At 41.3% G+C, this 13,158-nt stretch overlaps 1 protein-coding gene across 9 annotated transcripts in view; it reads right to left on the bottom strand.

The window, feature by feature from the left end:
* The window catches only part of RCBTB2 (RCC1 and BTB domain containing protein 2), a 53,809-nt gene extending 42,675 nt beyond the window's left edge, over window positions 1–11,134 (bottom strand). For 3 of the 9 annotated variants that reach the window (XM_049646905.1, XM_049646912.1, XM_049646913.1), the window contains exon 1: window positions 6,550–6,757. The gene's annotated coding sequence lies outside the window, so the exon portion shown is untranslated. The other 6 variants (XM_049646908.1, XM_049646910.1, XM_049646911.1 and 3 more) reach the window with 6 other exon arrangements.
* Window positions 11,135–13,158: the final 2,024 nt, after the last annotated feature.

Below are 13,158 nucleotides of genomic sequence, written 5' to 3'. Positions count from 1 at the left end.
GAATCACATAGATCTTGTAAGTTATATTTCCATTTTAATTTCTCAAGGTTTTGTTTTGTTTTGTTTTTTCTCCTTTGAGTCTTTTGATTGACCCACTGGTCAGCAGAATGCTGTTTAATCTCCACATGATTTTCTGATCCTTTGTCTCTCTTTTCTCCTTCTGCGACCCCCTATAATGCTAATGCTACTCTATGTTGTCCCATAGCTTCTTTAAGCTATCTCATTTTTAATTTTTTTTTCCTTTTTGCTGTTCTGTTTAAGTAAGTTCCACTCCCCTGTCTTCTTGATTACCAATAGTTTCTTCTGCTTCATATAGCCTGCTGTTGAACCCCCTCTAGCGTATTTTTCAGTTCAGTTATTGTATTCTTCAGCTCTGTGACTTCAGTTGGTACTTTCTTATGTTTTCTCTTTGTTGAAGTTCTCACTGTGTTCATTCATTCTTCTCCCAATTTAGGTGAACATCTTTTTGACCATTAATTTGAATTCTTTACCAGGTAAATTACTTATGTCCACTTTAAGGTTTTTGAGGGTGTCTTTTTTTTGGTCCCCTGAGGTTTTACCTTGTTCCTTCATTTGTAACATATTCCTTTTTCCTCATTTTGCTTCACCCTCTGTGTTAGTTTATATCTAATGAGAGAAACAACTACCTTTCCCAGTCTTAAAGTGGCTTTGTACAGATGAACTTTATCTTTAAACTTTGTCCTAGCTCTTGGTTGTCTCTTGAACCATTATGACTGTCTAAGGAGTCTGATTTATTCTTGATAGGTCCCAGTTTTTGAAGGTATGCCAAGAACTGTCCGTGTTCCAAAGGGGGGAATCTCAGTCAGCACCTAGTTTTAGGCTGATTGGAAGCCAGACCCTCAGGCAGCAGCTTTTAGAGTATGCAAATACATACAGTCCTGTGAAACAAGTATAGACTCTCTTAATGTAAGTGATCTGACTGTCCCCTGAGTGACAGTTGCAAAAACTGGAGCTTCAGACCATTGCATAAGCTCCTTTCTGGGAGGTCCTGGCAAACAGTAATAAGGCTAAGGGAAAGCACAAAGATGGCATCCCCTTGCCTATATTCCCTGAGAGCACATTTGTAAGCCTCTACATATATGGCAGACCTGAAGTCTGCCCCTCAGGCTGAAGTGTCAGAACAAGTAAATAGGCCTTTTTCACAAATAGACTGGGGGTGTGTTTCAGTCTGCTGTCTGTGCAGTGCCCTGGGGGTGACAGCCTATCGAGAACTGTCTCTCCATTTATTACAGGCCCATGGAACCCAGGAAAAACAACCATGCCTGCCCATGGTATCTAGGTAGAACAAGAGTGCAAAATAGTACACACCAGCACATCTGTCCCCAGACAGAGTCCCAACTGGTCCCTGCCCCTCCAGCAGATGCTTTAAGATTAGAAAATAAATTTTCACATATAGTCTAGGCGCTTTTCAAACTGCTGCTTTTGTGCTGGTTCTGAGTGAGTCTGCATGCAAGCCCTTTCCGAGAAATATCTCAGTTCTACTATATAGCCTTTTGGGTCTCCTGGTTGTGAGATCCATTTTCCATCTGGTTTTCAAAGCTAGATGTTTGGAGGGCTCATCTCTTCACTGCAGGTCCCAGGGATTGCGGTGCCTGATGTGGGGTATAAACCCCTCATTCATCAAGGAGAAGCTCCAGATTTGTGAGATTCCTCCCAACTGTGGGTCACCACTCTGGCAGTGGGGTTTTTGGTGAGACTGTCTCACGTGTGACCCTTTTACTGCTTTGATGTGAAGAAGCTATTCAGCTAGTTCTCAGGTCTTTTTCAGAGGGAATTTTTCCATACGTAGCTATAGATTTGGTATGTCCATGGGAGGAGCGAGTACACCCACCACCTTGGACCACCCCCCTAACATTTCCTATTATATCTGTTTTCTTAAACTTGTATAGTTCAACAGTTTATTTCCAAATTATCCTTGTTTGGAACAGATAAGTTCTTATTCTTATAGACTGTATTTTGAGAGCTTTCCCTACACTCTGAATAACTACACAGTTGAAGACTGGTGGATAAGAAGACAGTCTTTTGATAACTGAACATGATAAACATATCAACTCCTAATCCTCTCAAAGAGCAGGTCAAATAATTCAGTTCCCTGCACAAAGCATATAATAGGTAGCCTCTACATATTATTGTTGGCAATCAATGTTAATCAGTGTGTTTACTAGCAGGACAATGTGTCATATTACTTGGTAATACCTCTGACCCAAATAAAGAGTTAAGCTGATTATAGGACATACGTTCGTTTGCCTAATTTATTCAACAAATGTTGATTTGGTACCTGCAGAAGGCACTAAGCCAAAGTAAATACATAAAAGAAAAAACAAAATAATATGGAGCAAAAGGATAACCACCTCCCAGGTGCTTGTGTCAACATTACCCCAACACAATGGTACTTGTGGGCCTTAAGATCTAATAACCAAGACACATTGTATCTATGAGAGCAAAGCATTTTCCATGGAAACGGATATTTTGCAATTGATCAGGAGCTTCTAAAAGCTGATAACCATTCTTTAGAAGTAATCCCTGAAGAAAAAAAGAAAAATACAGTAATTTCTGCAAATAAAGCCCAGTGTTATATACCTTTATAATCCAATTTAATAATATGAGGTCAACTTCAAAGCTGTGCTTTAAAAATATAATATATAAAAAAGTGTCCTTGCAATATAGAACTCAGTTCCTTTAACAAATTCCCCCATCTGGGCAACACAGTTGATGATGTTTTTATAATCAAAGAAGTAGGACATTAAAGAAAACTAATGTCTTTTAGGATGCCAACACACAGTTTGCAGTGTGTTAATGAGCTCCAGGCAAAGTAAATGTCAATGGGGTACTGATGATTCCCAACTATATGCTAGCTGAATCATTAAATGGATGTCATCTGTGAGTTATGAATGATAAAAATATAAGAAATGATGATCCCAATGATCATTTGTAAAGGATGATAGCTATAATTTACCTCCACTTGAATGAGAGGTCCTAAGCCTGTGACAATAGTGAAACACCTACACAGCTGCTAACTAATGTCAGGCAATTAAAAATAGGATGGACGGGGCGCCTGGGTGGCTCAGTCGGTAAGCGGCGGACTTCGGCTCAGGTCATGATCTCGCGGTCCGGGAGTTCGAGCCCCGCATCGGGTTCTGTGCTGACAGCTCAGAGCCTGGAGCCTGTTTCAGATTCTGTGTCTCCCTCTCTCTGACCCTCCCCCGTTCATGCTCTGTTTTTCTCTGTCTCAAAAATAAATAAACGTTAAAAAAAATTTTTTTTAAATAAATAAATAAATAAAAAATAAAAATAGGATGGACAAAACTGAAAAACTAAAATCACAACTAAAAGTAAGGTACCACCTCAAAGGAAATGGTATTGCCATGTTTACGATAAGCATCAAACTGACTTTTAGAACACACAAACATCATTCCACTTTAATTAGATTTATATAAAGGAAGGGTTTCAAATTTCATCAAGAGAGATGAGGCAGATCTTCAGTCCCAAGCAAATTTGTATTTAGTTTGAAGAGATTACCGAGCTCGTCAAAGTCAGCCTTTTCAACTACACATAGCAAAAGTGCCCCTTCCAAATATGAAAAATTATCAAGATATATTGATGTTTTTCTGTTGTTATACTAGCTAAAATACGTTGATACTTGAGACATTTGTAAATCCACTTGAAATTTAGGTCCTTATAGATATAGTACAGTTAAAAAAAAATCCTAACATGCCTACGAAATAGAATCCTAATTGTGAAAGATCCTTATCCCACAACATAAACATTCCTTCAGCATGGCAGGCTCTCTTAGCCTTGGCTCATTTCCATTTGGGATTCGTTTTGTTCAGTATCATATACATTCATTACAATACAGAACATATGATGTGATCACTATTTATGATTTACTTACTATCTGTTATCCACTGGTACTTGTTAGCTCAAAACGTCTTCCATGGAGAGATATACATAATAGATAATAGCTCAGGTTAGATTAGCAAGGCTGAAGACACATAAGACACATGCTTCATTGTCAGATAAATGCTAGGAAAAAACCCTACTATCCCTTAAGTTTCCTCTCATATTGTTAAGATGGGATCACCATGTGAACTAGACACATATTCCTTCTGGATAATGAAAGTGAGAAGGATATCTGCCTTCCACTGAAGGACACTATAAATATCCCTTTCAGAAAGGCAAGCTATCTGCTCCTTTGAAGTAAATATCCCCATGCAGCCCCAAACGGGAATCTTTGATGTCATTCTGCAACCCTGATAATTCCACTCCTGGTCTCAAATCTCTCGTCTGGTCTATTTTGATTTATACCAATACAACTCCAGTAAACTTCAAAAGTAGTGGTATCTTAGGGGCATTGTAATTTCACTTTAACCAAGTGATAAAACCAAAATTAAACATGACAAACTCCTAAAGACAGACAAACCCCATAAGTACCCTAAATTTATAGCTCCAGATTAATAGTTTTTGATATTCAAACACAGTGTTTGTACTCTTCTGAAGTAAAGGACCCAAAGGAAAACACATCTTACTATCAGCCTCTTTGTCTAAGTCTTGCCTGGTTCATTCAGAAATCTCTAAGAGCAATAATTTAATACCTTAAAGCATGACATCATACTGGTGAATCTTCAACCCAGTTTCAAATAAAGAAAAGCATCCACCATAACCATCCTCTATAAAATTGCAACCCACACCTGTACTCTCAGGCCTCTTTCCCTGCTCTCTTTTTTCATTTTTCATAGCACAATTTTCTAACACGATAATCAAATATGTTTATTGTCAATCATTCTTCTCTAGAACATAAGCTCCAGAGGGAAGAGATCTTTGTCTATTTTGTTCACGTACATATCCCAAACACCTGGACAGGACCTGATGCAAGGTAGTCACTCAATATTTGTCGAATGAATGAGTGAATTCACATTGAGAATTCAGTACAAAATACGCTCTGAATATAAGGGAGACAGAGCATACACATACAAATACATAATATCAGACAGTGGTAAGTGCTACAGAGCCAAAGAGAACAACAGGGTAAGAGGCTGGAGAGACAGCCAGCAGTGGCTATTTTAAATGAGGAAGCCACCTCTCTAAAGTGAAGGCAATTGAGGCTTGAATGAAGGTGGGTGCCATACACATTGGGTGGGCGAGGAAAGTGGGCTTTGAGGATGGCGGAATTAGCAAATGCCTAGGCTCTAGGCTGGAGGCCCACTTGGGCCCAAAGAGGCCTGCATGGTGGAAGTGGGGTGTGCAAGAATGTATCATTTCAATTGCCTTTACTTACTACTTAATAACATGTACAAACTGCCTAATGCCCTGGGAAATAGATTACCTTTCACCTAGAGTACTCAGATTCCCTGATAGTAAGTGCTTCTTCTATTTACTAGCCCCCAAATGACCGTATCAGCACACCATATAAGATTACAAGGCACAGTAATGACGTCGTCAAAAACCGTTCCAAGTAGCCTCAGGAGTCACGAAACTGACTTAACTCAGTACCACTGCGCACGAAGGTGTAAAGCCAAGCAGGAACTTGGTACTAGAAGTGTGCAAAGCCAGGAGGCTCAGTAAACATTAAACAGTGCCTGTCATTCGAGTCTGGGGGGAAAGAGCGTCAAGCCTAAGCAGTTTCATTCACCTCTAAGAAAGACTAAGTCGCCAAGCACGGTACGAGGCAGCGCTGTGACATGCATTTTGTGACAATCCTGGACTCGAGGTGTTCTGACATTTTATGTAACTTCCCAAAGAACAAAAACAAAAAGTTCGCTCTGAACTCGCCTTCCAACTCAGACAGGAAGTTCCTCCTCGGCCAAGGCGGGGCGCTTGGAAAGTTTTCAGCGGCTGAAAACCTGTTTCCGGGGCTGAGCGGAGCAATACCTTCCGGCTTAAAATAAAGGTTTTCGGTGATTCCTCCTATGCCTCCACAGCAGCTTCGCCTAGCTTAGCCACACTTTTTGCGCTGTCCCCTCGACAACAGGACCAAATGTCGGAGGCACAACACTGAGCGAGCTGGTTCGGGGCCGGGAGCTAGGTGAATGGGTTTTCAGAACGCCAGCCGCGGGTCGAGGCGACGGAAACGAAAACCACAGCAGCCTACGCGGGGCGAAGAGGGGAGTGGGAAGGCGAAACTCTGAGGCAGGCGCCGCAGCCACTGCCCGGGGCGACGCTCCGCCTCACCCGCCGGAGGCGGGGAAGCCTCCGGGCAGGCGTTGCCACACGCGACCCTCGCAACGCGCACCACATCCGCCCGCAGGCTCGCGCATGCGCAGCGCCGCCCGGGCCCCGCGGCCTGGGTGGGGAGACAATCCCAGAGTTCCGCGCCCAGCCCCCGCCAGGGGGTGTGCGCACGCGCGGCAACGCCTAGGTCCTAGGCCCGGGCGGGGGTGTAACTCCGGGGGCTGCTCTCCAACAGTCGCCGCGTTCGGGAACTTGGACAGCGGGGGCAGGGAGAAGTGGCCCGCCGCCGGGGGATCTGAGAGCGGCCTGCTGCAAGCCTGACGTCCCCTCTTGACTTCCTACACCATCCTGTCCCCTTACCTCAGCGTAGGCCCGAGCCGCATCCGCTCCGCTTTCTGGGTCGCCGTTACTGCTCGGTCGGGGGCCAGGCGCAGCGACGAGTTGGCGCCTCCCCCTGAAGCAGCCTGGCCTCGGCGGGCTGTGCTCGGGTGCCAGGCCGGGGAGGGGAAGGGAGGAGAGCGCACTGGAGGGGAGGGGGCCGGCGACGGCGCCTCGCCTCGCCCCTCCTCTCCTCCTCCGGCTGCCCGCTACCGCCCCCGCCCCTTCCTTGCCGACTCCCCCTCTCGGAGCGGACCCCACGACTGCATCTCGCCTCCCTCGCTGGGTCCATCTCCGCTCTGTGGGGCACCCCTTTCCTCTGCTAGGGTTCTGGTTCCCAAAGTCTTGGGAATTTGCAAGGGTGAGGCGTGTAAATTGTAGTGTGGGCAACCTTTTCTACAATTATCCCCCCAGCCGGTCCACCATCAGGGAGCTCAAATCACGTCTTCACACGGTTTCCCCCTGTTTGCCCCTCTGGGCTGTGGGGCCAAAGTCCTGTACTCTCTTAATAAGAATGTTGAAATAATGACTGATTTGTCTTGGGGTGACCTGGGACCAAGGTCCTCTGGAACAACCGCACTTTACCTTTATTAATTTAGTAATTTCTTGTAATACACTGCGCCTCTATTGGCCTCAGCAGACTTTAGTAAAATGCACCACATGTAATATAATTACAATGTGCAATAATTTCTTGCACTTTACACTTAAATTGACCTGAGTGGGTTTTGGTAAAATGCTCCACAATTAATCTTATTAGCTGTTCCTGGGAGGTAAGCTGAATGCCTTTACACTGGCTTGTAAATGAGGGCACAGGTTCAACGTTTAAATGATTTGCCAAAAAGTAGCACAGCCAGATAGAAATGTCAATCCAGAGTGATTCTGTCGTCTTGTTTGACCTCGACTTTGTCATTCACCAGAAAAACATCATTCCAGAAAGTCTAACTGTTTTTATTGCAGTTGCTGTCGTTGGCAGACATTTGTGTCTATTATCACAGCATATTACATTGAACCCCAGAAGGAGAGTTGCATTTATTGATTTTATAGGTTATGAGCGGGGGCAGGAGTCACATGCATTTCAGTGCCTAAGATTAAGCTTTTCCCCTGAAACAATCAGTTACCTTTTGTCCTTTTGTTATAAAAGGTAACATAACCATAACTGAAAGGACAGCTTGGATTTTTTTTACTTGAAAAGGATAATTATAAGGAACTCCTTCCAGAGTATTTATCTAAGGGAGAGGGTTGCCAGACTAAGTAGTGAGATAAGGTGGGGTTATCACTAAACAGACCTTCCTTCTCTTATTTGTGATGTTTATATCTCATTAGATTGTGAAACTCTTAAGAGCAAGATATGCCTTATTTCTGTACCATAAAATGTGTAATAAATGTTTGTGGAATCAAATTACATTGATTACATGCCCTTTAGTTCCTCAAATATGCATCCATACTCCATTAAGAGACCTAAACATAAACATGAATCCATGGTTTACTCTCATTTTAGATAGTTTGTGCCAATTCTCCTGGGCCTGACTGCCTGGATAAGCTGACTTCTTAAGAGAGGTTGGTATCTAATCCAACAAGGCTTTAAGTCACCTTTTCTTATACCTTCATCAGGTCTCTCATTCCTCTCCTTGTGGCAAAGCTGTGTAACACTGAGTCTGCATAAAAAAATCCACTGACTTATTTTTCTGTTCAGGAAAAGGTTTTTCCTCTGGTCACCACCAAAGCTAAAATTCATCATTAAACAAGTTCAGAGTTGGTTCATTAAACAGGAATTCTTTCTTCAAACAGTCAAATTCTCCTTCCACCTTTTTCCTGTATCCAGACTACTTTGTATTTCAGGTATTTTAAGGAATTTGAGTGACCATTTAGAGAGCAAAATTATAGAAAACCACTTCCATTCATAATATAGTGCATAATTTACAAATCAACCTATATAGTATTTCTTTCCCTGCAGGTATGATACTCCTTTACAAATTAATATTTTAAGATTTAGGTATTTCAGAAATAAAAGTTCTTAGTTCTTAGGACTTTTTTTAAAAGTCCTAAGATTATTCCTAAATAATAATAATAATAATAAAAATAAGACATTTTATTTAGACTTTCTCCAATTTCTACCACGAAACATCTTGTTAATAGGGAACTTAATGTTAAGATGTGATTGCAGCAAGAATGATCAGAGCAGAGGATTCAACAGGTTTAGTCCCACAATACAGAAGGGGAAATTTCCTGTAACAAATCTAATACCTAGAGCAGTTGGAATGTGGGAAGAAACTTAAAAAAATTTTTTTTTCAGATGTTTATTTCTGAGAGAGAGACAGAGTGAGAGCAGGGGAGGGGCAGAGAGAGAGAGGGAGACACAGAATCTGAAGCAGGCTCCAGGCTCTGAGCTGTCAGCACAGAGCCCCATGCAGGGCTCAAACTCATGAACCATGAGATCATTACCCGAGCTGAAGTCAGACGCTTAACCAACTAAACCACTCAGACACCCCCAAGAAACGTTTAGAATATCTCCATTTTTATCTAAATTAAGAAATCAAACTTTACTAATATTTAACATGTACATTGACAATAGTGCATATTTTTTGTAATCAAAATACAAGACCAAAAATGTTTAGAGACCACTCACTTCTTTAGAGTACCACCAGGCAGGCATCTGATTTCACTACATGTTTTGACTCTGTAATATTTTAAATACAATAATTTGGATGCATACAACATTTTAAATATAATAATCATGAAATGTATATAATAGTTAAAAATTTACTTTTGTTATACTATGCAGTAAGTAAATGTTTATTCTTTAATCACTTTTAACATGAGATACTTAAATCTTGGTAAATTTGCATTATCATAGAGCTGAGAGATTAAATATAAATCCTCATTTTATCGATGCCCAGATTATGAAGTAAATTATCTCAAGTCTTTGGATTCCGAGTTTCATTGCTTTTTCCAATCCATCATCCCACTCATAGGATAAATAGCAGGATCTCATTATCCATCAAACGAAGGATAACAACAAAGCCATTGCACAAGATGAAAAGGTACAGATTTTTCTCATAAAACTTTAAGTGGAAGAAATTCTTTTTAACTTCTTACTTTAAAGTAATTATAGATTCACATCAAGTTACAAAAATAGTACAAAGATGTCCCATACACCTGCCCCACTTTCCCTCCACTATGTTTAAGATAATAATATACTACAAACACTAAGAGCAAAGACTTGAATCAGCTGACCAAACTCTGAGAAAACCAACTGGCCAGGAACTGAAGGTTGAAAAGGACTGGTTTGCAGCAAGGAGTCTGAATGATGGGAGCTGTTCCAGTGGAAAGAAGGAGGGGAAAGGGAGAGGGGAAGAAGACCATTAAACACAACACATTCCTTAGAAGAGAAGTGATAGCCTCTGTACTAGATATATGTTTTTTATGGTTTTCTTTTTGGTCTATTATTTCATAATTTATCATTTCTTTTAAATATTCCAGATAATGTCATCACTACTATAACCTATATCCCTACACATCATAGCTTAGAAATACAGCTAGGTTGCAAAAAAAAGAGTAACTTTCTGACTCTATCATCTAAGGGCAACCTTGTAGGAATATTAGCCCTCCTTAAAGCACGTAGGAGCTGGGAAAACAGGGTGTTCGAGTATAATTATATAGACATCATGTAGCATCCTCCTCCTTTGCCACTTCTGAGTGAGGACAGGTGACTCTCCTGGAGTCCTGGCTCCTCCTAGTTGTGTGGGACAGAGTAAGTGCCCAGGCCACTCTAATGTGGAAGGCACAAAGACGGCACTGCCCAGCTCTCTGTATTTTAGAGAGATGTCAGTTACACTGTGCCTTTACAGACACTTCCTCTTAACCATGGTATGTGACATGGTATATCCCAGCACAGTGCTAGAATACAAAGCAACGAAGATGATAGGATACATGTACATGTTACCGTGGCAGCAATAAGAGAACAACAAACCATCAGGAGGAGGTCAGTTAAGGCTTTCCAAAAGAAAAAAACTTTTGGCATTAAGTTTTAAGGATGTTTACAAGTTAGCTGAGAGAACAAAGTTACAGATGGGGATGCTAGGGAAGGGAAACATTCTAAGTAGAATCTGAAAGAGTATGATGTATTCGAGAATTTTAATCTGTTCTGCTCGGCAAAGCAGGAACAAAGGCTATGTGGAGAGGATAGAGTAATGGGAAAAGATTAAAGTAGCCATAATTTTCTGAGTGCTTTCTTGGGCTGTGCTTTTTATAGTACATTACCTTAATCTTTACAATAAACTGCAACTTAATTTTGGCCTTGTTTTACAGATGAAACAGTGGAGACTTAACTAACTTGCCTAGGGTCACATAACTAGTAAGAGGTGAGGCTAGCACTCAAATCCATCTCTGATTCCAATCTGAAGCTCTTCCCACTTGACCATGTGGGCTCTTTTCAAATGAACTGGAAAGTAAATGGGCCAAATAATAAAAGCCCTTGGCAATGCAACAGCAAAACATATCACAGAATCCAACAAAAAATTTTAAGCAAAAGGATGACATACTGACCTTTGTGTTGAGGAGGCTCCCGATTTTGTAGTGGGGAAGATGGTGAGGTTGGGGCCAGGGGACCATGTTAAGACTGTATCCAGTCAGTCCAGGCAGGACATCAAGAGTGCTTGAACTCAATGTGAGAGTAGGGTATGCTTAAAGAGAAAGGAGAAGATGAATCTGAGAAAAAATTTTTCTAAATTTATTTATTTATTTGAGAGAGAGAAAGAGAGGCAAGCAGGGGAAGGGCAGAGAGGGAGGGAGAGAGAGAATCCCAAGCCCGATGTGGGGCACCATGTCACTGCAAGATCATGACCTGAGCTGATATCAAGAGTTAGATGCTTAACTGACTGAGCCACTCAGGTGCTCTGAATCTGAGAAAATTTTGATTAGTGTTTGGGGAAATATTACTAATATACTTCTCCATAATAACAGGTCAAAGAAATAGAAACATTTTAATTGAGGCTGAGAGCATGTTGGATAAAATTCAGTAGTCAATATTCATTTTTGATAAAAGTTAGTTTCATGTTTAATAGTGGAATTTTAACAGCATATCCGTTAAATATAGGAATAAACATATGCTTAATGCTCAAATGCTATTCAGAAAGTACTAGCTAATGCACTTATATAAGAAAATAAAGTAAGGAATATAAAGACTGCAAAGGATGCAGAAAATATCATTATTTATAAACTATGCAATTAGATTTGTTGGCTAAGGGATCCATACAACTCCTTTTTCCTACCCTCTTGCTCCATACCAATTTTGGATTGATCAAGTTCAAAGGCATTTCATGGGTACCCTTCTGTGAAAATGGAGTTGTTACCATGTCATGATAGCACACTGTCCAGTGGACCCACTGGGGATGACTCTTGTGACTCTTTTTATAAGACTCTAGGAAAAAATGTCAGAGCCTCCTCTTGGAGATAGCCTACATATTAACTCCATTTGTGGCTTTTCATTCCTTATCCCTGAAAGGCAAGACGAGCCCAGTGATACAGTCTAACTGCCCCAAGCTTTGGAGCAAATATGTTTTTGCTCTTGCACAGCCTTCTCCTGGCCAAGTGGTCTGTTCTGGATTGGCCATTCCCTGCATTGCGGGGTTAAGCACCAAGATTGAGGATGGGATTCTAGGGAAGATACAAACAGGGCAGATTTTTTTTTTTTTTTTTTTTTTTGGGACAGAGAGAGACAGAGCATGAACGGGGGAGGGGCAGAGAGAGAGGGAGACACAGAATCGGAAACAGGCTCCAGGCTCCGAGCCATCAGCCCAGAGCCTGACGCGGGGCTCGAACTCACGGACCGCGAGATCGTGACCTGGCTGAAGTCGGACGCTTAACCGACTGCGCCACCCAGGCGCCCTAAGGGCAGATTTTATAGCCTGCTCCGGTTCTAAATCATGTAAGCCTTAATAGTATAATGAATGGTGTGGCCTAATACGCTGATTTCAACATTAGAGCTCAGGGCAAATCATCAGATGATAATAGTGATCATCTGCCTTGCTTCGGTTTTTTGTTTTGATTTGATTTGGTTTTGGTTTGTTCAGTGTGTGTGTGTGTGTGTATGTGTGTGTGTGTGTACGTGTACTTTTCTTAGGGACTTCAGAGAAAAGAAAGTCAAAACAGGATTTGGGTTTTTCTGGATCTCCTTGTCAAATACCACTTGAGTTTTCCTGACTTTGGCCATGACCAATGTAGACCTTGAAAACCCAAGAAAATACACTGACAATCTTTTGAAAATAATAGAATTTAGTGATGCAGCCAGTTACAAAATCAATATACAAAAATCATTATGAGAAAACTGTAAAGCTACTGAGACAAAGGAAGGCAAAATGGAGAAACATGCTGTTTTCAGATAGGAAGACTCAATAATATAGGGATGTCCATTTCCCTAAAACTAATGTAAATGTATAATATTATCTCAATAAAAATATCAATCATTTTATTTAAATAGTCCTTAAATCCATTTGAAAGTGTAGAACTCTTTGGAAGGTACATTGGAAGGCAGTTTGACTTTAGGTATTAAATTGTCCTTTGACTCAATAATCCCACCTGGATGAGGTTACT

The sequence above is a fragment of the Panthera uncia genome (assembly GCF_023721935.1).
Source record: "Panthera uncia isolate 11264 chromosome A1 unlocalized genomic scaffold, Puncia_PCG_1.0 HiC_scaffold_16, whole genome shotgun sequence".
Lineage (NCBI taxonomy): Eukaryota > Metazoa > Chordata > Mammalia > Carnivora > Felidae > Panthera > Panthera uncia.
The sequence above is the reverse complement of the archived record's forward strand: the minus strand, read 5'-3'. Positions and strand labels throughout refer to the sequence as shown.